At 33.4% G+C, this 25,446-nt stretch overlaps 1 protein-coding gene across 4 annotated transcripts in view; it reads right to left on the reverse strand.

The window, feature by feature from the left end:
• LOC128888024 (DNA-binding protein D-ETS-4) overlaps nucleotides 1-25,446 on the reverse strand; it is a 156,739-nt gene that overhangs the window by 5,321 nt on the left and 125,972 nt on the right. The window contains exons 6-7 of one of the 4 annotated variants that reach the window (XR_008460141.1): nucleotides 11,587-11,845; nucleotides 2,949-2,959 (exon numbers count right to left, since the gene is read on the reverse strand). The exons of 2 other annotated variants lie outside the window; for them this stretch is intronic. The gene's annotated coding sequence lies outside the window, so the exon portion shown is untranslated. Of the gene's footprint in view, nucleotides 1-2,948; nucleotides 2,960-11,586; nucleotides 11,846-25,446 lie in introns of those variants that run through there. One more of the 4 variants, XR_008460140.1, reaches the window with a different exon arrangement.

The raw sequence follows: 25,446 nt of genomic DNA on the forward strand, positions 1-25,446 counted from the left end.
TTTTAAAAAATTCAATTTTCAAACTTGTTTGGCAAAAATTTGGTTTATACGCGTAGAGAACATGTTAACAATCTTTAAAAACAAATTTCATTGATTGTAGATAACAATTGTGACCTCCAGAGTTTTCACAGTTAGGCGACCCGGGCGGAAACTTGCTATATAGGGAACAGCTGATATCTTAAAGATTTCTGTGTGAAATTAACTGAAAAAATCACCAATATACTTTAAAGTGCATTCAAATTATTTTTAAAGTCATAAAAACATTACATACATTCTTCTCTGTAAAAAGAAAAAAAAAATGCATGGTGTACAGTAATATCACACACATACAAAAAAATATACATAATGTATGTTGAAGTAATGTATAATTAGTATAATAATAATATTGTAATTTCATATATATTATTATTAGCATATATTTATTATATTAGATGCATCTAATTTGCAGTATGAATTGATGAGCAATGCTAGAACAAAAATACGTGTGTTCAATTATTTTTAAGTATTTTTAGCTGTCCTATCGTTTTGTTTACGTGAAGGTTGGTTTATTTTCCACGTTCAAGTCATGAAATTGACACGAGTGTCGAAACTCGATAAAAGATGCGAGCTTTATGTTTTATTTGGCAACATCGCCACGCGTAAACCGCGCTTCGCGAGGTAATTAGTTTTTGCTTTCTTATTCCAGTTAACTTATCGACCTCCTCTTCTTCGGCTTCGCGGCATAGTTGCAAGAAAGAGCTAAGACGAAAGGTCAGTACGCGCACAACGGGTGAACCTGTTTCAGGCGCAACAATGCTAACCGCATTCTGCTTCATTTTGCTACGCTAATTAAAATGAGAAGCTCAAAAAATGATCAAAAATCAAAGTAGTAGAATTTATTAAAATGATTCTTTGGGATTTTGTTTGTCGAGTTGCAATGAAATATTAAATGTGTAATTAAATGAAAATTATAAAAGGAAGTGTTTCAAACTTCGAGGTACACAGATATAAATATTTTAAAACCAATATTAATATTTTATGCTTATAAAATGTTGTTTACACAAACGAAACCAACTGTACAAAGTAGTTTTAATACATTATATATTCAATTAAAACAATTTCCACATATTAGGTGTGGAAATTAATTCGGTGTCTTTAGATTCATTTGTTTATAACTGTAGTTTAAGTAAAAATATTTATTGACCATTTTGTTATGTTAGAATACCAGCCTTAATAGTAATGAAACATACAGATTACTTCGACATATTGCTTCTAAAATTATCTGTACTCCTTTGGAATGTACAACTGATGAGAAATTAAAGGTTGTATGATTTTCCCTTATCAATAAATGCTAAGTTTACTGTATAAATGCGTAGAATTAATTCCTATACATAATAATTCTACTTCTCTTCTTTCCCAACGATTAATAAATTTGAACAATCCTGTTTTAAAGATATAATTATAAAACATTAGATTCTGCTATGTAATTACTTCTAAAACTTTTATCCTTTCTGTATCTCTATTTTTATTTAATTAACTTTGACTACTACCAGTTGCATATGTTTATGAAAACAGTAGAGAAACATTTAGAAATGTTTAGAATGTAGCGAAGGTGGAACAAACACCTCAATTCATAAGCATCGGTGGAATACATTAGAAACACCATAAACAACAACGTTATGGGAATAGCATTACTGAAGGCAGCGAATCGATTCCAGTAGCTGCTCAATCTACAATTCAAATTCAGAGGTTTTACTAATTAGCGTAAAAGCTGGTTTCACGACCTACAAACCGTACCGTAAATTTCACTTAACGATAAGACAACGATTTTTTTTTCCGCTGTAGTCCTGAATTAGGAATACATGGACTAATTTAATAACAACGTGACACCCAATCAAATAAATTATGCAATTTAAATTCAATTTAATTATTAATTAATGATGCATCTGGTCATCTCATAAGTCATTGAGAAATTGTATTTAAATAAATTGTAGCAATATGTTGTTATCCTTGTATATCATTTTTTCCTGTGAATAAAATGTTTAATATAAATCTTCGGTATAATCATTTTTAATTGGTAAGCATTAATTACTAATTCGAATTTACTTTGATGACTTGCTGAAGATTGAATGATGTTTTGTGATTTGATCTTGTAGTCTTATGTTTGTGTAATTAAATAGAAAATGATTTATTAAAGAGACTTATGAAATGATTTAATATCATTGCATACCATACAGGTAGACCTTGACCACAAAAAATTATTTTTTTATCTACAATATGTATTTCATATACATGTATCTGTTCACATATGATCAAACTATATTGTTTTCTGAAAATGATAAGAAAATTTAACGTTAAATCTGATCACATAGAACCTGACCAATTAAATTATTTGATTATTTACAAAACATATTTCATATATCTATGTATATGTTCACACATGATCAAAGTACATTGTTTTCTGAAAATGATAAGAAAATTTAATGTCAAGCCTGATCAGAACATTCACAATATACTATTATTTGCCTTTGATATCAACAAATATAAATTTATTAATCGCAAGATATATACCATTCACATTTCCCCAAATATTTTCAAATGAAAATTATCATTGTTTTGAATTACATAATTAACTGTTTCCATACTTTTCGACAAATATTATCGACTATAATCGTTAATATGACGCGTATAGGAACACCGATTAAACGACAGGAAAGTATATTGAATTAATTAATACCTCCCGAGCGCTTAATTAAACGGCTCCGTATAAATGAGCTTGCACAATTTTTGATTCGCCTCCCGTCGGCGCACTGTGTGTATTTCTATGAGATATTGCTCGTCGAGCAATTAGTTCTATCTTTCTTAACCTTTTTAACCCATCGGCCTCTTCCTCTTCAGCTTCGCCGCATCCTTGGGACCGATTACATTCTTGCAGGACAAGGTTGTTAGAAAGGGCAGGGAGAAAGACCGGTGAACGTGTCTATGGCGAGGTAATAAGGTGTAAAAGGTAGCTCGACAAAACAGAATAAACGAATTTTACTTGACTTGGCTCGCGCGCCAGTTTTATTACAAACATTTGTAGGATATTATGGTTTTGTGTTAAAGGGGGAAACTACATGAGGAGGCCAAATAATAAATGTTCGTCCTGGTATTTTTTACAGCGAAAAATTTGCTTAATTTTTGTTCTACTTTGACCAAATATATCGTAAGTATTTATCATTATACGTACTCATATGTTTATTTTTTAGACGATTAATTTTGTTTTCCATTAAATCTACGTAATATTTTTCACTTTTCTATTTTATACTATTATCTTTCTATTATTATGTTTAATAGACCAGGAGTGATAAGTACTTTCCTTTTTCTTTTTTAAGTACTAATTAATGCATTGTGTACAATTTATAATTTTATACACATACTTTAATTTATATTAATTCATAATTTCCTTGCCTTATTTTCTTCTCTCGTACCTTTTCTCATATTCATAATTATTGTTTTAATTTTATATCTATAGGCCGAACAAAGGGTTCGTAATACCAAAAAATAATTTGTTTAACACATAACTTATTTATATATACGTTCATTCTAAAGCTTACTCACAACGTAAATAAACGCTTGTTTATGTCAAACAGTAGTACTTATGCCTAAAAGCTTTTTCCTTAATATTTGTTAAAAAAAAATTTAAAGACTTTCAGGTGACGAGATAATTAGTAATTATTTTATTCCACATTCCACATTCCACATTCTTGAAGTATTTTCGCATGGTTTCTCCGTGAAACGTAAAAGAGCCGGGTGACTGTCCGAGGAAAGTAAACCCAAAGTATCGACAAGGGGGAATTAACCACGAGGTTAAAGGGGTTAAGACGATAAGTGGGAATCTTCGAACGTAGAAGGGACTAACCTTCTTTCGATGGAAAGATGAGATACACTGCACCGCAAGACGGATAAAGACGAAAGAGATTAATCGTCTCGGATAGCTTTGCAATCGGCAGGTATCAAACACGCGAGGTTACCTTCTATCTTGAATGAATACAAACGGCTCTGCTTAACACCCCCGTTCCACCTAATAACGATTACGATTAGCGATAATTCTGGTGGTCGAGAGCAGAAACTCGATTGGAAAATGATCGAACCTCGTAACATTTTCACTTTATAATTAATATTATGTTTTCACGAGAATTGTTCTTTACTAAACTCTAATATATATCTTTTTCGTAGTTTTAAAATTATAATATTACAAACAGATCGAAACGTTGACTAATAAGTCTATGTTCCGTATTGCTGCTGCAACTACAAAGAATTATGGTCATCGGTGATGACTAATCGCAATTAAATCCTAATTGTGGAACTGGATCAATTTTCTTCAAGGACTTGTTAGTCTACATAGTTCTACAATCGTTCTACTAGTCAATAGTCTACAAGAGGAATTAATTTTATCAACCATATAGAGTAAAGTTGAGTTGATTATTTATTAACTTTCAAATTAGCTCAGAGAACATTTAAGTTAATTTAGAAGTATTTATCTCTGCCTGATTCGAAGCTAGAAAGTCTAAATATATTAGACTTAAAAGAAAGTGTATAGTAGCTTCTTCAGATCGACAATACAAATATTTAAAGAACCCGCAATTACATAATTATTAATCACGGCACGTGGCGAACCTTGAATTCTTATTTTAAAATTCATAAAATTGAACTGTCAGAAAGTATCTAGATGTAGAGCCGTTATTTTAAAACGATAATGAGGCTACTTTTCGTGTAATCAAATTATTAACGTAGCCTGAAAGCAAACGCTGCCTGGTGACTTCAATGCATGGAAAAGCCACATTGTTAAGTTTCAAGCGCTTGGCATTTTAAACGCAATTCAATATTTTTTAGTCTTCGGTTTCTTCATTATTTATTGTACATTTTACATACATTCTGTAACGTGTTTTTAAAATTGGAGATAATTTTATTCGAATAATAGATGTTCAATGATACTCATTTATTTACATTTATATATACGTGTAATAAGTAAGTGTAATAAGTATTCGTACAGGAACCAATTAAAAATAAAATTTTATATATTTATTTTATTAATAAATTTCAGGGGAAGAAATAATTAACGAACATTCCTACATACTTTTAGAGGAGATTTTGAGTAAATTAAAGTTCATTACTTTTAATGCTAACCTCATATTTCTTTTCTTATTAGTTTTTATTTTAAATTGGTTCCTGTACGAATACTTCCTTCACTAACTGTATGTATTGCATTTGTTCACCGTGAAACATTTAATTCTATAACTCGAATTCTAATTTTAATCTCATCTCGTTTCAACATCATTATCTTTTATTCGTCATTTAAAATTTATATCCAAAGAAAATTTGCTAAAATATATAAGAATATGTTGCGTGCAACCATTTTGTTCCGCGCTGTAATTGGTTTTTATCGGATCCCTACATATTTCCGCGGACACTTAAGACGTCGGAATATTTTATCCAGCCCATACGTTACACGTTTTCAAACTCCCCACTATAATTACGTATGCTTATATCTTTATGAGTAATTTTCATTCCCGTTAGCGTAATTAAGACTGACATTACAATCGAAAAACCTGTTCAATCACGGTAAGTATAAACGCCAACAAGTGAGACAATCATTTATCGTGGCAAGGCGACAAATTAGATCGTCGATGTGATCATCGAGGACTGACGCAAAAATAATCGTCGAAGGACAATGTCAATGGCGCGTTATACTTTCACGTGGCACAAAATAAAATGGAATTTGGAGGTCTCGGTTAAAACAAGAGTGAACGGGAGCATGTTATGAAACTCGATCGTATTTTATAGTGAAAACAAAGTAAATAAATTACGTTAACACAACGAGAATATATTTAAAAGTTGAATATTCTTGTGAAACAATAGTTTCGAAAAGGCTGGCATTTTAGATTTTACGTGCTTCTTGGAAATTCTATATTATTGGGATGTTATACACCATATGTGTATATTACTTGTATGTATGAATTGTATGCATAATTGTACCTATGTAAGAAATTGTATGCATGAATTGTATGCATAATATCATTATTTAATATTATTTCATTGTTGTGTAATTGTACTTATGTACCGAGAAATTGTATATATGAATTGTATGCATAATATCATTGTTTAATATTATTTCATTGTTTGTATAATTGGACCTATGTACTAAGAAATTGCACGTATGAATTGTATGCATAGTATCATTATTTAATATTATTTCATCGTTTGTGTAATTGTACGTATATAGTGAAAAATTGTATGTATAATTACACGCATTGGGAAATTATATATTATTTCATTATAATATCTGTGTTGTTACATATTGACCAATTAATTGATCTTCATTGTTTAAGAAAACTTCTAATGGAAGATTTCATTTCTTTTTCTTCGTGTATATTTTATGTAATAGAAATGATACATATAAGAAAAGTAAAATATATGCAATTAACTCGTCTTTATCACGCGTTTAAATACCTTTTGACAATTACACGAAGACTACCTCTTGGATCACATTTTCGAAGAGCTATCGCTATATTTATATTCCTATGAGCTTCACTTGTAATTTGGCCCAAGGTAATCAGAAATATTAACTGGGGCGTGTATGTCCTGCAAGGGTCGAAAGGGTTAAGAAACCCGTCACAGGATCCACCCAGTGACACGGCAATCCCATCTCAGCAAAAGGAACGCGACAACAACCGCGCCACCGGACAACGTACAAATTGAACGGGCGTAATTTCTCCTCCTCGTTTTTTTCCCCTCGATTAAACACGGAATGCTTGTAGGTGCAATCGATTTACGGCAATGTCCGCGACGCGATATTAAAATACCCGCATTTCCGAGGTCACGGACGGGCATCGCGATACAACGTAAAACACGGGAATAATGCCGAGTCGATAATTGAATACTTCATACTTGCACGTCGAATAAATTAAATATCTCTGTTTTCGCAGCCGTGGGGACAATCGGGGTAGGAGGGGAGGTGGTGGAGACCTCAGAAATAAATCAAGACACGCCGGCGACGAGGAATGCGAGGAGAAGTGAAAAGCGTCGTTTTGATACGTCGACGACGGTGGCTGGACCGCAAACGTATCATTACGCCCGCGAAAGGAGACAAAAGAACCAAAGCGAGACGTTTAATCACCGTTGCGAACTTATCGTCGGGTCCTTCGTTCTTGTAATATATTCCGTTCCCCTTTTTTCGCATTTTTCCTTTTCAGAAAGGACACCGTGTATTATAAATGCGTTGAAGTTACTGGTTGCTCGAATTAGAGATTCAGAATGCAACAAACTAAGGTGTCTCTGTCTCGTTGATATTTATTTATACATTATTTTATGGAGAAAAATGATTTTTAGTAATATTGATAAAATTTTACAGAGAATAGTCATGTTTATTAATTTCATCCAACTATAATCAGTAAAATGTTAATCAATATTTTTATAACCATCAGGAAGAAATAGTAATTTTAAATGTTTCAATGTAATTATAAGAATATTTGTTTAGACTAATTTAGCGTGAAGATATACCATTTATATGAGAATATAAATATAATAGTTTTTGATACAACCCTGTCTTTGTAATTAACACTAAACCACCGACGTTCATTTGTAACTATTTCTACCGTACTGAAACAAATAACTAATAGTCATAAAGACGTTTTTATCAATTAAATCCAAAAATATTTTACGTGGAACTAAATTCAATAACGCATAAAACAATTGTATATAATTCATATGTTTCTTATATGATATGTATAAAAAAGTTTGAAAACTGTTATTTGACCAATCGTGCTAGGTTTAGTATTAAAAAGAAGAGGAACAAATCTATTCCTGTTACAGTAACAGTCTCCAAAAAGTTGAAATATCGTCATCGTCAATAATTGAGCAACTTTAAGAAGAAGTTTGTAGTACATAACTCGATCTGACCTATTCGATACATTTAGTGTTAATTATGAACGTTGTATTTGATCAAGTATAGTCTTGTTTACTCACAAGATATTCCCCCACTACAGACAACACTGACGAACCAGGAAATCAGGAGGCGCAAGTCTACCACGACAAATTTCTTTAAGTTTAAAAAGAAAATGTTATCTTCTAAGAAAGACCTATTTTTCATATTAAAGATTATATAAGAATTTTTAGGAAATGAGTTTAGCATAAGAAAGTTGCAAATAACAACAACTAAGAAAGGAAATTCGATACCAAGAGACTGTTATACTAGATTGCGAGATAAGAAGATTAGATTAAGATATGGAAGGTAAAAAGACTGGACCATCAGGTGCAATAAATAATCTATGTATGTATGTACGTACGATTAAGTACTCTAATGAAATGAAATATAAAAAAAAAAAACGTTTCCTTAAGCGAAAGCAAACAATATCATAAAGAAGTATCAAAAGTGAAAAGTAGAAAGAAACGTAGGAGGAAGACAAAGAAGAGAATCCCAGAAGCGATCGGTGAGGAAAAGAGAGCGACTATGGAGCTCTATGGCATAGAATTTATTACGGGGACCAACGCGCTGGGCCAACGTTAAAGAAAGAGAGCGGTTGCTCGTACGAGAGCGCATAATTTATGCTCTCATTATGCGACAACCAAGATTCATTACGGGCAACAAGCATTGTCGCGCCGATTCGGAGATCGATCGTAGCTCGGTAAGTAAATGCAACGGAACGATGATCGGATACCCGGTGAGGGAGAAGAGGAAGAAAAGAGAGGAAAAAAAAGCGATCTATGAACGCGGCTCCGCTCTTATTACCGTGCTCGAAAGGGAACGGAATATATTACAAGGATGAAGGACCCGACGATAAGTTTACAACGATGATTAAACGTCTCGCTTTAAGTATAATAGTTCTTTTGTCCCCTTTAGCGGACTTTGCTGACCCGTGCACTTTTCACTAGCTACGCGTGAAACATTTCATTTTTTCTAATTTGACGTGTATTTTTCGTGACATCCCCAATTTTCAACGATTTTTTACCCATTTTGATTTTTTGTCGATTACAGCACCATCTGTAAACGAAAATGCAAAAACTCGTAGGTCAAGTTGAAGTACTTTTTTGTGGAGAATCCAAATCTACAATAAAAAATGAGTGTTCCTATTTAAGTTTTCTATCTTCTCCAACCCCAAAGGAGTGACCGTGAGGTTCGAGTTTGGTATCATTAGATGTCTCCCATTGAGACGAACAACTTTCATTACCCACTTTTTTTGATCCGATGCTTCGATCCGAATCTTCTTTTGGAGAAGTTGAAATGGTTTTGCAAGATTTGAAGTCGTGAAGTTGTTGTTGAATAATAAATTGAATAATAAACAAATAATTCTTACTTGGACTTTCGAAATAAAATTTCGAATTTCAATTCCCTTGGAATTTATCAATGAGATATACTGAGAATTATGTAACAAACAAAACTGATTACAATGAACTGATATACAATTTCTTAGTCTATGAAATATAAAAAGTCCAAATGAAGTATCAAATGCAAAAGAGGTTAAACGCGAGGAAGTAATGCACACAGTTGCAACAAAATAGAGAAAAACGTTTAAGAAAGACGTTAATTACATGACGCGACACGAAACAAGTACTGAAGAGAGCCGAGAAGGCAGCTGAAAGTTAACATCAGGAAACCTCGCGAAATGTTAATTAAATAGGAAATAGTAAAGGAATAGTAGGGAATAGTAAAGACACTGCTTTCGTTACTTTGCTGTTTCGAAAATTAATGATTTACTTTTCTGTTTATTTTCTGTTGCAAAATCTGTTTTGCCTTGGGCCCTATGAAGATATATGCGCTACAGATTTCCTATTTAATTAACATTTCGCGAGGTTTCCTGATGTTAACTTTCAGCTGCCTTCTCGGCTCTCTTCAGTACTCGTTTCGTGTCGCGTCATGTAATTAACGTCTTTCTTAAGCGTTTTTCTCTATTAGTTGCAACTATGTGCACTACTTCCTCGCGTTTAACCTCTTGCATTTGATATTTCTGTAATTTACTCTTCGATTTTTATTTTTATTTCCCTTCCTGCTCAATTATGATCAATTTAATTCATGCAATTACACCTTCTTCCTTGCATGACTCAACTACTTCAAAACATCGTTCCAGATTCCAGCAATATTTTCTAATTATCACGTATATAATGGATGTATACATATACAACAGTAAAGAAATACTCTGATTTCTAAGTTTAATCAATTATAATTTATGATTGTCTGGTTCTATTAGAGAACAAGATGCGAGCTTCTTGGAGGAAGTTCAGACATGTTGTACAAAGATGCATAAATACTGAGAATCGAATAAATGTTACTTTACATAATTATTTCTGATTTTTTATTTAAATAACATTTTGGTGTTGATGTTTTTGAATGTCTTTATTGGGATGCTGTAAAAGGTTACGAGGTCCTAATTTCCCATCTTCGATCATCCAGCTTACAGTGAAATGATTCACACTTCCCATCACACATACAGGATGATAATAATGTATTAAAGATAAAATCAAACTTTAAAAAAATATTCCTTCCACCCTATTGAATTAAATAGAGAGAAGAAAAAATTACTAAGTCATAATTGTTTATCTTCCATTACTCAGTTGAAACTATTTAAACAGCTCACCCTTCCCATCATTACAACTCCAAAAATACAGACTCTACACGTCTATCTATCCATTAACCCATTGACTGGGATGTACATATACTTTTTCGAGAAATGAGCTCAGAGAAATGTTCACATTCGTTAAATCAATTTTTACAAAATATCAGCAGAAACTACAAAAATAAATACCACAATAAATTTTTGTTTCTGTAATTCTCAATAATCTGTAAATAAAATTTAATCACAGTAGAAATTTAGAGTATTAGTCTGGCAGTCATCGTGTTAAAAAAAATATTCATCCCACCCAGTTAATGAAATAGAGAGAAGAAGCAGTCACTAATTCATCATTTCCTACCTGCCCATCACTACACCCCCCAAAATCAAATTACACACGTCCACCTACCCAGTAACCCATCACCTAATTCTTCTATTACCTCCCATTACCTTCCCTCGCTTCACGATACATCCCAAGCAATATTCCCTCTTTGTTCCTCGGATTCCTTTCTTCGCGGTTTTCCCTCGTTTTCCTCAGCTTCCCTCCCTTTTCTTTCCATACGCCTATCTATACGGACATCTCATTGTCCTACAGGATATAATTGTGAGACAAGAACTAATTCAGAAAAAATATTCATCCCACCGATTGAATGAAATAGGGAGAAAAAGCAAACTCATCATTTCCTACCTTTCCATCATTACAACCCCGAAAATCGAACTCCACACGTCTACCTACCCATTAACCCATCACCTAATTCTTCTATTACCTCCCACTCCCTTCCCTCGCTTCACGATACAGCCCAAGCAATATTCCCTCTTTGTTCCTCGAATTCCTTTCTCCGCAGTTTTCCCTCGTTTCCCTCAGCTTCCCTCCCGCGTCAGCTATCTGCATGAGCATCTCATTGTTCGTCCTCGTTCCTCCCGTTCGCGGCAACGGCTCTACGTGCACGCGGTTCACGTGAAGGTGTATCGGCGCGTGTTCGGCCGCGCTCGAGCGGACTCGTCGCTCGTATATACTTACCTGGCAATTAGTTTTGCGGAGAATGTTGTTGTCCTTGGTCGTACGGACGCACGCGCGGTCCGCTCGTTTGCGGGGGTGTCCCCTGCACCCAGCAGTCTCTATATCGTCGTGGAACAACGCCGGATGGCTTCCACCGCGCGGCTTCTCCGGGAGGTGCAAAACGGGCGCAGGTGCAGCACCGCGGTTCCACGCTTCTACGTGACTGGAATTTTCGCCCGTGCGGGCCCGTTACGGTCCCATCCTCGCGGACGAGATGCCCCTGTCGACACAGTCGTCGCGTTAATGGATGAATTCAGGTCCTCGCGCGTATTTACGTGCTCGACGTCTTATAGACAATCGAGGCTTCCGGTGTGGGGGCTAAGGAATTGGGTTTTAGGGGTGAGATTATCCCACCGGATTATGTTTTGTCTAAAACGGTTGTTGGTACATAAGAGAGGGGGAGCGATTATTTGGCTCTAATGGAAAGTAAATTCTGTAGAATTGCATTACAGAAGATTATGTAGGTTGTTTAAAATATATGTAAATATGAAAATGGATTCAAACACGATATCGTAGGAGTCTCTACGAAAAATAAGGCACGGAGATCCGGACGCACGATCCTTGGATCCACAGTCGACCGCTTTTCCTACATGACCAATTCCGCACCCTACGATTCGTGTTTTTGTTTGACTCCTTATTCTTGGGTATAGGGGACGTCAAATACGTCAATGGATAGAAAAAATGATTTCTAAAAATCGATGATTGTTATATGCAAACGTGTTGGACGTTTAATGGAAGATGTAGCCGAGGGTTCGATTGATATCTGCACCAAATCATTTTTACCTTGCCCGCTATCGATCCGTTATCTCGTGGAGCGTTAAAACAGGTACGATACCGATTTTTCCTGATCCCGAGCGAAACGCATTCACGTTTAAATTACATCTGCTTAAGAGTGTCGGCCGCGAGACTGCTCTCAGATTGCAAAACAATGGCGGCCCGATAAAATAACTGGAGGATTCATTTGTTCTACGTAACTATACGTGGCTACACTATCATAAGAATACGGGCTGCCCTATGGATCAGTGATGCGCAATCACTTGATCCCCAGTGACCTTTGTACATAACCGAACTACTTCTTCAATCTTGGAAATAGTTTCGAAGAAATTTCTCGTTGTATATATATCTTCTTTGTTACTGTATGAATGTTTACAGAATGATTCTTTAAGAATATTTTTTCAGAACATTTATAATTTTAGTCACCTCCGGTTTAATAAAATATTTAATTGAAAAAGAATTTTAGAGGAACGTTGACATTCTAAGGGAAAGTTGAAAATATTAACATTCCTCATAATGCATGCTTTCTTTATGTATTTAGTTAATTATTTTGTTAAACTGAAGGGGATTAATGATATTAATGATTGATGTGTATTAATAAATATGCTTTAAGAGATGTCATTCTGTTACTATTTTTCAACAAGAGACTATTAGATTTATTACTGTACTTAATGTTTATTTTAATATTAATTTATTTTTATATTAGTTATATAATATAAAACGCTAAATACATTTAATTATATTTTATAATTTTGTCACATAATTTACCTGCTGATAATATAATGCAACTCTTCAGAGCAAAATTTAAAATTGAATTTTCGTAACTAAGTACTCTCATAATAACCAATATGCCTAATTTTTAGAAATATACAATAACGCTATAAATAGAGTCTCACATGCTTGAAAAAGAAACTTTTTCTGAATGATGTAAAGTAAATTTCCACCTGACTTCATTCTTCCCATCTTCGAGAATGATGAAGATATTCAAGGCAGTCCAGTCAAAGCAAATTTATGTGCAAACTTAAATTCGCAATATAGTACAACATACAACTATTATGTAATCGAAACGTGTAGAATACAAAATTAGTTTGGCGGAAATATCGCAAAGAAGCCGACCTTGCAATGTTGATTCATATCATTATTGAAGCGTTTCTAAAATATCTCTCCAGTTTCTCGTATATCTCGTTATTTTTAAATCCACGAATTGATTTATTTTTCATGAGTCATATCTTGGTTATTGGAATAAATTGTTCACTAAGACCATTCCCATATTATTTTTAAAAGTCCATGCTATAAGTTTATAAAGATAAATAATCTTTATTCGACGAACCTCATCTATTAGACTTTGTTAATAAAATTCGAAATTTAAATGAATTTTTGTATTTGAGTGAGTGTAATGAAAACGTTAAAAAAGTCTTTAACTGAATTCAATTGCAGGAACAAGTGTTTCTCACCATGTATAGTAAGTTTCCTAAATTTATTATTTCATGTACCTGTATCACTCGATTACAAGTTTTGTAAGCAAATAGAAATAGAAATTTTCATAGAAATATTTTGGTCAATTAAATTCAATACAAGTTTTCTCTATACTCTTCAAAAGACAATCTTCTTGAATAATAAAGTTCAATTTGAAGTTCACATTTTGAAGTATTTAGATAATATACTATGTAGCATAATTACAGGACCACCTATATTATCAAATGTTTCAGACTTTTGATTAGAAATGAAAAAGAATCAATTACATGACCTGAAAAGACAAAATAAATAATAAGATTTATGTTGACTCTCTGACGTTACTTTACATTTTATATAAATGATTTTATTCTATACCTACTAAAAAATCCAAAACATTTAGAAATATGGGCGGTGCTATAGTTATGTTCCACAGTGTAGTCGTTAGTGTACTTTACTCTACACTGTTAGTATTACACACCTTACTAATAATACGAACAAAATAAAAAGGGGTCGTTCTCCATTTCCTATGAGGAGAGATGTGAAAATTATAGTGTAAAATTAATACATTACTCATTACAAAAAGAAATGCGAATTACACATTGCAAAAGTAATGGATAATGAGCGAGTGACCCATCACAAATTACATAACCAATACCTAACAGGCTAATGGTTCATTGTAATGTGTAATGGTATATCCGTGTCCATTTTTTTATACTGTGTGATTTTTCTAATAATGCTGTATATATGTACTGCAACTACACTAGTACATAAGTACTTGTGTACTACAACTGCGCCTAGGACACGGGGTTGAAACTGAATTTTGCGCACCACTGCTTTAACTAGCAACGTAAAACCTCTCCCACCTCCCCTCTATCTCTCTTTGCACCCTGCCCTCCATCACTTTAGTTAGTTACTCCTCTTTAACACCGCGGTACTCCTTTTCTGCCAGCGATTCAGCGCGATAGATCGAAGCGAAGAGCCCCACAGCTCCACTGTCGATCCATCCCCGACCACCATTCCCTCTTGTTCTTACTCTGTCTGCCGCCCCCTCTTCCGTTCCTGTCTTCCTTCCTGGAGAAGCATCGGCGTCGACTCTTCGCCAGCGGTTTTTTTTACCGCTGGAATCGTGGAGAGTCGGCGGTAACGGAGATACGCGGTACGAGGTGTTGTTGCAACAAGGTGTTAGATTAATTGTACGATTAAATCGTCGTAAATCTTGAAAAAGGGACGCCCACTGGCTTCGTTGCACGCCCTCTCTGCACCGCGCAGGGATGATCGAGGACGAAGAGGAAGAGAAAACCACGGCGAGACAGAGAAGAGGGAAGCTCGACGTTTCCAGAGCGATACGAATCTTTATGGCAGTAAGATTCTCGCCATCCTACGGAGTTCAACTCTTTTGGTCTTGTTTGTTGTTCCCGTTGCTCCTTTGCTCCTTTGCTCCTTTGCTCCTTTGCTCGGTCTCGCGTTCGTTTGTTTGGCCCGCGCGTCGCGGCTTCCTCTTCGCCGTCCCGCGGATTGCACGTTCTGCGCAAATTACAATGCGTCGGACGTTGATCGACTCATTTTTTGACACTCGTGGTCGAGAGACGAAGAGTGGTGTCTAATCCCTTCTTACACGAGTCGTGACAGCAAGTATACTATCTAATTATTATTAACGAATTCTTTTTACATCGGGTACTTTTTGTTTTTATTTTCCTGGAGCCCTTAGTGTATGGATGTAAGAGTATTTAAAGTAGGCAAATACAAGCAATACCATGAGTATATTCGTACCCTCTATGTCTATCGAAGAAGTTTAATTAAATTAAATAATAGTTTTGAGATTATGAAATGAAATTTTTCAGTATAAATATGTATATGAGTAAGCTTGTATATGTACATATTTATACAAACATTCACTTGGAAACATCAAACCTTTCATTTAATTTAAACAAATTTCTTTAATAGACATGGAGGGTACGAATTTTTATGAGACTGCACTGTATATGTATTTATTTGCATGATTGCAGTAGGATGAGTGTATAGTCGAAATTTCTGCTCCTTATGAAAAAATGTCGATTTTTACTAAATTATTATCGTTATTGAAAAGGCATTTTAGACGCACATTCAGGTAGTATTGATGTATTTTTCAGAATTTTTTATAGCCTTTTGAGTTCCGAGTTACCGCAAAAGAAGATCCTGAATTTTATTTTTAAAACAACAAATTCACTATCACTTTTTATTATCAAAATAATAACCTAAATTACAATTCTGTATTAAATCTTGACGCTTAAGGCAAAACGCTTCAAATTTGTCAGACAGTGAATGGGTTAAACTACAATATTTTGTATAATCATTTTAACTGAACCATGTAGGATTCAATTAAAATTCTACTTTCTGAACAATAAGAATGCCTTATATTTCTGTCACACTTTTCACTGGCTGCTCTTCTGATGGACATGACTTAGTTAATTAGAACTAATTTCATTAGCATTTCCTGACAATCATGTTTGCTTATACCGTCTCTGTTCGGCGAACACACTAGAATTTTCCACGTGGCACAGAAAGCCAATTATCAATTACTGACTATTATTTAATTTATGTAAGAATTTATATCACGCTATTTTACTGTGGAGCGTTTAAAATAATTCATAGAAGTTTCTAAATATTAGTTATATAAGTGGATTGAAGAGTTGCGTCGTTTTTGCAATTTTAAATATTTGTTTATCACTCATCAGCTCGTTGATTTTTATCGATCTTACATTGAAAATTTGCACACTAGATGGCAAAAGGCTGTTGATAACAAGGACGATTACATAATTAATTAAAAATAGAAATTTATTACAAATTTATTTGAATTTAATGTAAAAGAAACGACATTACTTTCCAGTCTACCTAATATTATCAGTAACGCAACAATATCTTTTTGCAATACGAAAGCTTTCCCTCTAAGCGTATTTTTAATTTTATTTTTCTTAAAACTTGGAAGAAGTCCTGTAGTGATCATAATAATTTGAGTATCCATTCTAAGCATGATACATTCATTTTTAATTTTGAGTATTATATTTCAGACCATAAGTTCCTTTAGGATTTTATATTTTATATTTATTTTTGGAGTATATATGTTTGAACTATATATTAGATCATCCCATATGTTGGTGTTATAGATTCTGTTCAATATATAGATTCAATACAAAAAAAAATAGAAAAATGGAAATAATGTCTGCCAGAAAGCTAGGAAAAGATCGTAGAATAAGAGAGTGATTACATATTTTCATACCACTTCAAAGTATGCTTCATATATTAATTTAAATAGCAGAACAATACGTAGCATGAACTTGTGAGATGAACAAATATAATCTTGAAGATGACCTAAATTAAGAGATCTGAAGAATGAAATCAAATTTAAATTAAATCTTTTTAAATTATAAATATTGATTTATGTGACTAACGATCTCATTAGTTCCTTATTGATACAATCCAAGTTTTATCTATCTGCCATTCATTTTCTCAATTTCATTTATAAATATTCACGACGAATCTATCAACGGTAAATTCATCCGTTTTACTCGTTTCTCGTTATCATATCATCCGGATAACCGGTGAATACCTGTTTAAGCTTGTTTTGAAAATTTCCGCTGGCCAATAAATCCTTGCAGTGCATAAAATTCGCGCTCCAGTTGCGGCTCGTTTTCCCGTTAATCGGCGTAATTACCCCGATCTTCCAAGGACCAATTAAAACGCTGTAATTGAAATTGCTAGACCGTGCCTCCATTAAAGCGACACGTTATTGCCTTATTTGTTTCTGTCCTTTTTAATTCTACCGAGATGAGCTGTTTAATTCGAGCTCTCCATGCCCGATGCCTACTGTTTAATTGACTCCCGAGCGACATAATTTCTGCAACTGACTTATTTGGACAGGCAAATTGTAGGCGTGAAAATTGAGCGGAAAATGTTTCGTATTACACTGATTTCTAAATCTGTTAGTTATGAACAGTTTCGTAGGAAAAAGTGAGTGTAGGAATAGTTTTCTTTCTTCAGTTTATTCACTTTATTTATCTCGTTGTACTTGGATTTGTGTAATTTACTTTATCTTAGTGGTTACTGAAATTTTCTCTTCATAAATTTATTTTATTCTAATGGATTTAAATATTTTCAAACGTTTCATGAATATTTAATAGGTAGGTATTTACTATTGATAGTATTTTTATTCTTGAAGAATTTCACTTAATTCCAGCTGCAGATAAACGATAAATGAATATTGTATTTGCATCGAATTCACTGAATTTGTATGAATTTATATACCTACTAGTATTTTTGTTTTTCTTACAAATTTCATTATTTTTTATTTCCACCTTTTTAATTGCCAGTCCGATATTACGCACTTTCGTTTGTTTTCCAGTAGAAATTCCTTTGCGAATTAATTGGAATGCGTCCCACGTTTCGTCGTCGTAACCGTAGGAAATTTAACCGAGATGAGTCACTCGAATTTATTGACGATTAGATTCGCATAATTCCGGGACTTTCACTCGCCCACAAACTCGTATTGCTTTCGCTTCTTTTATACCATCGACTTTCGGCTGCAAAAGTATGTAGGACTCTAGTTACCATTAAACTGTGGATCTTTATGCAAAAAAAAATCTTTGCAAACTTACAGAATTGAACATAAATAGGAATTTATTTTACTTTGTAATAATTATAATATTATTTTGTAATATACTTTAATCTCAATGGTTTTTAAATATTGTTCCATACTGTTTGCATTTTGTAGTTTCTCCAACATTTAAATTTTTTATAAATACATAAAAATCAGCAGTTATCGTATACGAAAATACGATATTTGAATTAATAAGACATAGATATACTTAGAAATTGAAAGTGCGGCAATTGGTTGAAATGGGTTCGAATAAAAACGTTTCGTTTGGTGGTTTCGCAACATTTTTTTATATATTTTTTTTTTGTTATCTTTGCTTCGTGTTAGTATCTCGCACCGAATCCTGATAGCAAGAACGACGGCATACAGTAAAAGTATACGTATATACGTGGTGTCCGGTCTTAAAATGTATATTACTATCGACGATGCGTCGATTATTGTTATTGACATGATTCGATCAACTTAATCTCATTAAGGGACGGTCGAATAAAAAAACAATGCTTAGTGTGCAAATCGAAATCTCGCAACAAGGTCTAACACCAAGACCGTTTAAATAGCAAGAAACACAACTCTTAAACTTAATTAAATAAGCTCGTTAAACGCTGATTAACATGTTAATTAACGGCAGTCACACCGTTGGCTGGTATAAATAATGCGTTCGTTTACCGTTTCGCAATTACGTACAAGTTTGGAGCGAACGAATCGGTTCGCTGAGAAGTGGAAGCAGGTTCTTCGTATTATTTTTGTCCTTTAAAATTGCACCTGGTTCAGAAATGGTACTAATTCGAAGTGTCACAGTAGATCAAGATTTGCGTACGTCGTAACGAAACGAGATCATTTTTGTTTTCTTGTATGACACGTGTCTGTCCAGTCCATTTTTCAAAATAGTGAGAAAATAATTTACAAGAATCTGTCAAATTAGTTCCATTCCTTCACTGTTTTGCCTTTTTAAATAAAAGTTTATTAAAGGCCTTGTGGACGTTTATGTTTTCTGAGCTTTACCCATCTAGCATTCGTCGAGTTTAATCGCAGGATAAATTGAGTAATGCTTTCAGGTAAAAGTACCTGTTAGACAGAGATGAGCAAAATTTTTATTAGAGATGGTTGAGATTCCCAACAACGACAAAAAGATACGTATTAGACGTAGAAATTAATTCTGGATCTTAATATTCAATCATTTATAACTGAGCCAGAAATCTCTTGAATGAAAATATTAATGTTACTTGAAATAGTTATTGAAATGAATGGTATTATTTTTATTTGAAATAACTAAGTGAATTGGTATTATTTTTATTTTCAAATAACTGTAACGAATCGAAATATATTATTTCAAGTAGTTACTTCTTATTTTCAATCTAATAAAACTCTGCCCAGGTCTGATCTAAAATTAGAAATGATCGAGTATAGAGCCACAGAAATAATCTCTACAGTTAATTGTTCATCCGTTAAATATTGAATGAAAATTTGAATTTGAATCATGAAATCAAATATTTTATATTGCATATTATAATAACTAATAATATCATTGTTGAATTTTCTTCTTCTTCGTTACACGAGTACAATTTTACTCATCTCCACTGCGAAAATTCCATTTCCTTATTAGATTCGTTATTCCCTCGATACTCGAATAATCGATTTTAGCAATAGAATATCATTAAATTACAATTAATAATATTCACAAATCCTCACAATTAATTCCAATTAATAAGGCACATTTTTCTCATTCCTTTGCATTCGCCTAACTTGTAATATCATTACAGTTCCCTTAAAATAAAAGTTTTCAAAAATATCTTTAGAAATGCATTTTTAATTTCATTTTTTCTTTCAGGTCTCGGTATTATTTAACATTTGGACTATAGTTCAGTCACTGTAGACTATATAATACACAGAATAAAAATTTGTTTATCAATCTTAACTTTCATATATATTTTTATCAATCTGATTTGCACACATATTTTTCTCAAGTTATTTACTACCTTATTCACGTTTCCAAGGTGTGTTCGTGTAGTACTATTAACTACACACAAAATTTGTTGCATGTTTATTTTGTAGAATTTTTCTACAAATTTTCTTTAATATCTTTTTTTTATGATAGTAGGTATTTTTGCAAAAGTCACAATGGCTTGTGAGATATTTTCGCAAGACTGACTTTCTTACCGACGTTGTACGAAATCATTTGTACACTGATAACTGTGCCACAATTAAATGCAAACAACGATCTCGACAATGCTATTTTCCATACTTAAATCTAAAGCGACTGAACTAGTATCTGCTTATCAATTTTGTAATCGCCACGCCCCGGATAAGATCTCGCGTAGTTGTGCCCTGGTAATTACGTTATCGGCATTGTTCTCCACGGTTCGTATTCGTTTCAAGTGTTATAGTCACGGCGGTGCGTTGATCTAAACGAAATCTCGTAATAGCGCAGCTGCAGCTGCACAGAAAAGCGCGACTCTTGCCTGACCGCGAACAGCGGTCCTGGGATTTTTTAATCTAATCTCTGAGGATAATTCTGACATTGTTTTCTGGTGTTGTATCATTCATTTGATTCATGAATCAAGTTGGAATAACGGATGACGGTGATCTGTATACTTTTGCAATTATGAAGTGACGTCAAAGTAAACCAAATCCTGGCTTGTAAGTTAACTAAGTCAGACTTCCTTTGATCTGATTAAGTTTATTTATTCGGTGACAGTGATACTACTAAAGTACTCAACCATATTGTCCTTCTCGATATGAAAGAAAAGTAATTTAATCAAAATATTGTACAACTAAATAAGAAAGAGAGGAAGAATAAAAATCACACATATAGGACTATATTTGTATTGTATAACTTTTATTATTTCTTTCTTTCTTTCTCAATTGTAGAAAGGAAGAATAAAAATCATACATATAACTCTATACATGTATTGTATAATTTATGTCATTTCTTTCTTCCTCGGTCAATTACCGAGAAATATAATAAAAACCATGTAACATGTATACAATTATCTGTATTGTTTGTATGACGGATTATTTTTTCCCTTCTTAATTAAATTGTAAAAAAAAGATAAGTAAAATTACACAATATATAACTATATACACTTATAGGTATGATTTCTATTACTTTTTGTTTTCCCATTCATTTGTAGAAAGAAATAATAAAATTCATACAGTATATATACAATTATGTGTATGATGAATTATTTCTTCTCTCAGTCTGTATCTAATTGCAGAGCATAATAATAAAAATCATATAATAGATGTGTATATATGTATATATGATTTTTCTGTTTCTTTATTTCGTTCTTATTTCATACTAGCATCATAGATTGAGTTTGGATTGTTTAATCTCAGTAAGTTTGTTGACAGTCGAAAGCAACCGAGTAAATAGACTTAACCATACCAGAAGAAGTTCAATTTTATAATTGCATACGTTTCCCTAGCTTTCCACCATTTACAAATTTATTCATTCGTTAGATTTTCATTTTTGTATCCAGAGATTTTTCTTATCTGAGCTACAGCAGCTGCAGCTGCACAGAAAAGCGCCACTCTCGTCTGACCGCAAATAGCTACCTGGGATTCTTTAATCTAGTGTCCGAGAATAATTCAGACACCGTTTTTGCAGTCTGTCGCCGTCTACAATAGATCATTTGTAACGTAATAACGAAGTTATTACGATGGCCACACACTTCCTCCTGTTCGAATATCGCCAGAGTAATTCGCTCTTCCTTTTTAATGAAGAGACTATTAGAATAGAATGGAGACACACGATGGCTACGTTCCTTGTTTGACGTTTCAATTTTTTTTATGAGCTTTTCAAGTAGGTAAGCATTTACACGAATTGTTTGTTTCGTTGCAAATTTAAATATCAATCTTTAATATTTCTTTAGAGGACGGTTTATTTTATGTTCAATTTATATTGAATTCTATGCTTTAGTTTTAATTAATTTTTAACATATGATTACTTAAATAATTACGTAAATGATTACAAATTTAACAGAATTATTAGTATTTATTTGATTCACTGTTTTCGGTCATTCTCAGAACAAGTATAATTTAATATTATAACAGATCTTTGAAACCATTTCGTCTCAGATATTAAATTACTTTTACTGCATAATGAATCATCAAATTGATCTAAATGGTTATTCAAACAATAATTACAAATATTATTTACAGTGGATTGTAAGCTTTCATATCGAAATTAATATCAGTATGAAACATAAGTGAAAAATAACTAATTGTAAGTGACACATATTATTGTATAATATACAAATATTCACCTAATACCGAAAATACTAGTATACTCATGAGTAGACTGCGGATATTTATGCATTTATAGAAAATTTGAATGTGCAAGAAACTACAAAATGCAAACAATATGCAAGAATATAAAATAGATTGAAAGTAAAGATCATGTTACAATATTTGCAGAATAAAATAAATTCCTATTTAGGTTCAATTTATGTAGACACGTTCGCGAAGATTTTATTTTGCATAAAGATCCGCAGTCTACTTATGAGTATACGTCAAAGAAAATCGGCAAAATTATTAAGAATATTGTTTTTTGTTCTGAAAATGACTGAAAATCGCGGGGCAATAATACTTTGTTACAGTTACCTACGTAAATACACGTACTTGTGAATCACTATCCAGGAGAACGCAAGGCTTTTTGTTTCCGATGTGTGTCCTTGAGGGTCGAATTCACGAAACAATATACGAGCAACTGTGTACTTCCGCGCGCACTCGCGACTCAGGTCAGAATGCCATTAAATTTGCCCCATTTATCAAACAGTCCCATAATTCCGATTTTTCCTCTCCAATTCGGTCTCGCTCGGTAGTCTTCGTGACCGTAGATAATCCTACGAAAAATCTACGCACACTGACTCACAGTGTCACAGGGATGCGCGGTTCCCTCTCTCGGATTCGCTCGATTTTGGGAATCCCTCTCCTCGGCACGTTATCATGACTTCAAGTGCGAAATGCACCCTCATCTGAATCGTTCCAGCTCGCATTCGCTTATTTTATTTTTCCCAAAAGGTACAAACCCTAAAACATTTGTATCGCGATCAACTACCTTACAAATATGATACAATTAACCCTTTGCACTCGAGGCCTTTTTTTCTGGCATTTGCCAGCAACTCGTGTGTTTGTTATCATTCTATTGCCATGAATTCTAAGCTATCTAGATTTGAGAATAAGATCACCTTTACCTCGCCGACAATCATTTTATTGACACTTCGAGGTCCAAAGAAATATAAACCTAAAGAAACATTACTGCTGATAAATTTGCTGCATGAAATCTAATGGTGACTGAGAGTCACCTCTCGAGTGCAAAGGGTTAATAAAGTCTTCTGATCGTAACAAACTCTCCCCTCGTACAAAGTCTATGGACCCATTGTATTAAAAAGCTTCTTTAATGAAAAAATATTACAATGCACAATTAATCAAAGATTCGCTCTTTGTTTCGTTCTTAAAAATTGAACTTCCCATCTAGAAAAAATCTACACCTAAAAATACATTCATATTCTTTGTACAATATTACGTATTAATCGAAGTTGATATTAACACCAGCACAATATAAATAGGTATATCAAAACCCATCTTTCTTTTTAAACAATTGAGCATTGCAACTAGACAACCAACAACACGGTTAATAAACCCCCAGGAGCTAAATACTGAGCTTAAAAAATATACAAGTAGGCTTCCAGTAGATAAAGTATCAAGGCCCCGATTTCCAGCGGTTGCGAGCATTCCTCAAGCTATAGAAGTGCATAGATCCGTAGCTGGATCAGCCGTGATCTCTAATACGATCACGCTTTATCTCCAAGCGACCACCAACCGCTCCAGAGCAAATAGTCGCTCGTATATAAACGCGGCCATCGTAGAACCGCGAGATACAACGTGTACTTTGAAACTCGCTATACATTATTGCTTGACGGAAGTACCAGCTACCACTAAAGCTACGAAACGCCGCGAAAGCCTGGCACACAATGGATTATCGTAAATTCCGTGGAGGAACGGCCACGTGGCGCTGCGTTATTCACCCTCTGCGCACGAGTTCTGTTTACTTATATTCTTGGAGTTCGATAATTTGCGAGTGTTGGGGTGAGATTTGAGGAACCGTTTGCTGATTGTTGTGATTTCAGTGGAGACACGCAACCAGTCATTGACAGTTTTTATTTATTTAAAGGGGAACATGCGATTGTGACAGTAAATATTCAAGAATTTCTTTCTCAAGATTTAAATCCATAATTTAATCTAACACAAGGGGTAATTTTACAGGACAAGGATTGAATTTGATATACAAAATTTGTTGTTAAGATATATTTAAGAATAAGCAAAATACAGAGGATCTCCAGGAACATTTACAAATTGTTCTATTATAGGACGTCAACATCCGCTCAAATGTTTGAAATGGAATGTTTTGAATTTTTACTAAAATGACTAGCGGTTTTACTGAAAAATCTCATTTCGCGACTTTAAAATGATCATTTTTTCTTAATAAAATAACAAATTTAATAAACGAAATTAATTGAAAACAAAATTCCTTCGTTTGTTTAGCAGATGTTGATGTGTTTCCAAGAGAATAATTTGTTAAATCATGTACAACGAAAGTAAATGATCTTAGAAATGTCATGTATCTTGGCCATTTGTAAATATATCTTAACAAAAGAATGTTTATATTAAGTTCAATAGTTGTGTTGTAATAGTGGTCGTTGTATTGGATTAAGATATTATTTAAAGTTTATTTAGTTATTGTAATGTTAGCTATGTATTTTTCTTAAAAAATATATTCTTTGAATATGGTCTATTAAATATGATCATATCTGGTCTGCTAAATTGAATTTCTGTTTTTAGTTTCATTACATTCGCAACAAACTAGCCTGCTGTGTATTAAAAAAAATAATTTATGTATCTAGATGTGGGCACGAAGGAATCGACAGTTTGATCAAATCAAAAGAAACTTTCCTTAATGA

Source organism: Hylaeus anthracinus, unplaced genomic scaffold, assembly GCF_026225885.1.
Source record: "Hylaeus anthracinus isolate JK02 unplaced genomic scaffold, UHH_iyHylAnth1.0_haploid 11989, whole genome shotgun sequence".
In the NCBI taxonomy this organism is placed as follows: Eukaryota; Metazoa; Arthropoda; class Insecta; order Hymenoptera; family Colletidae; genus Hylaeus; species Hylaeus anthracinus.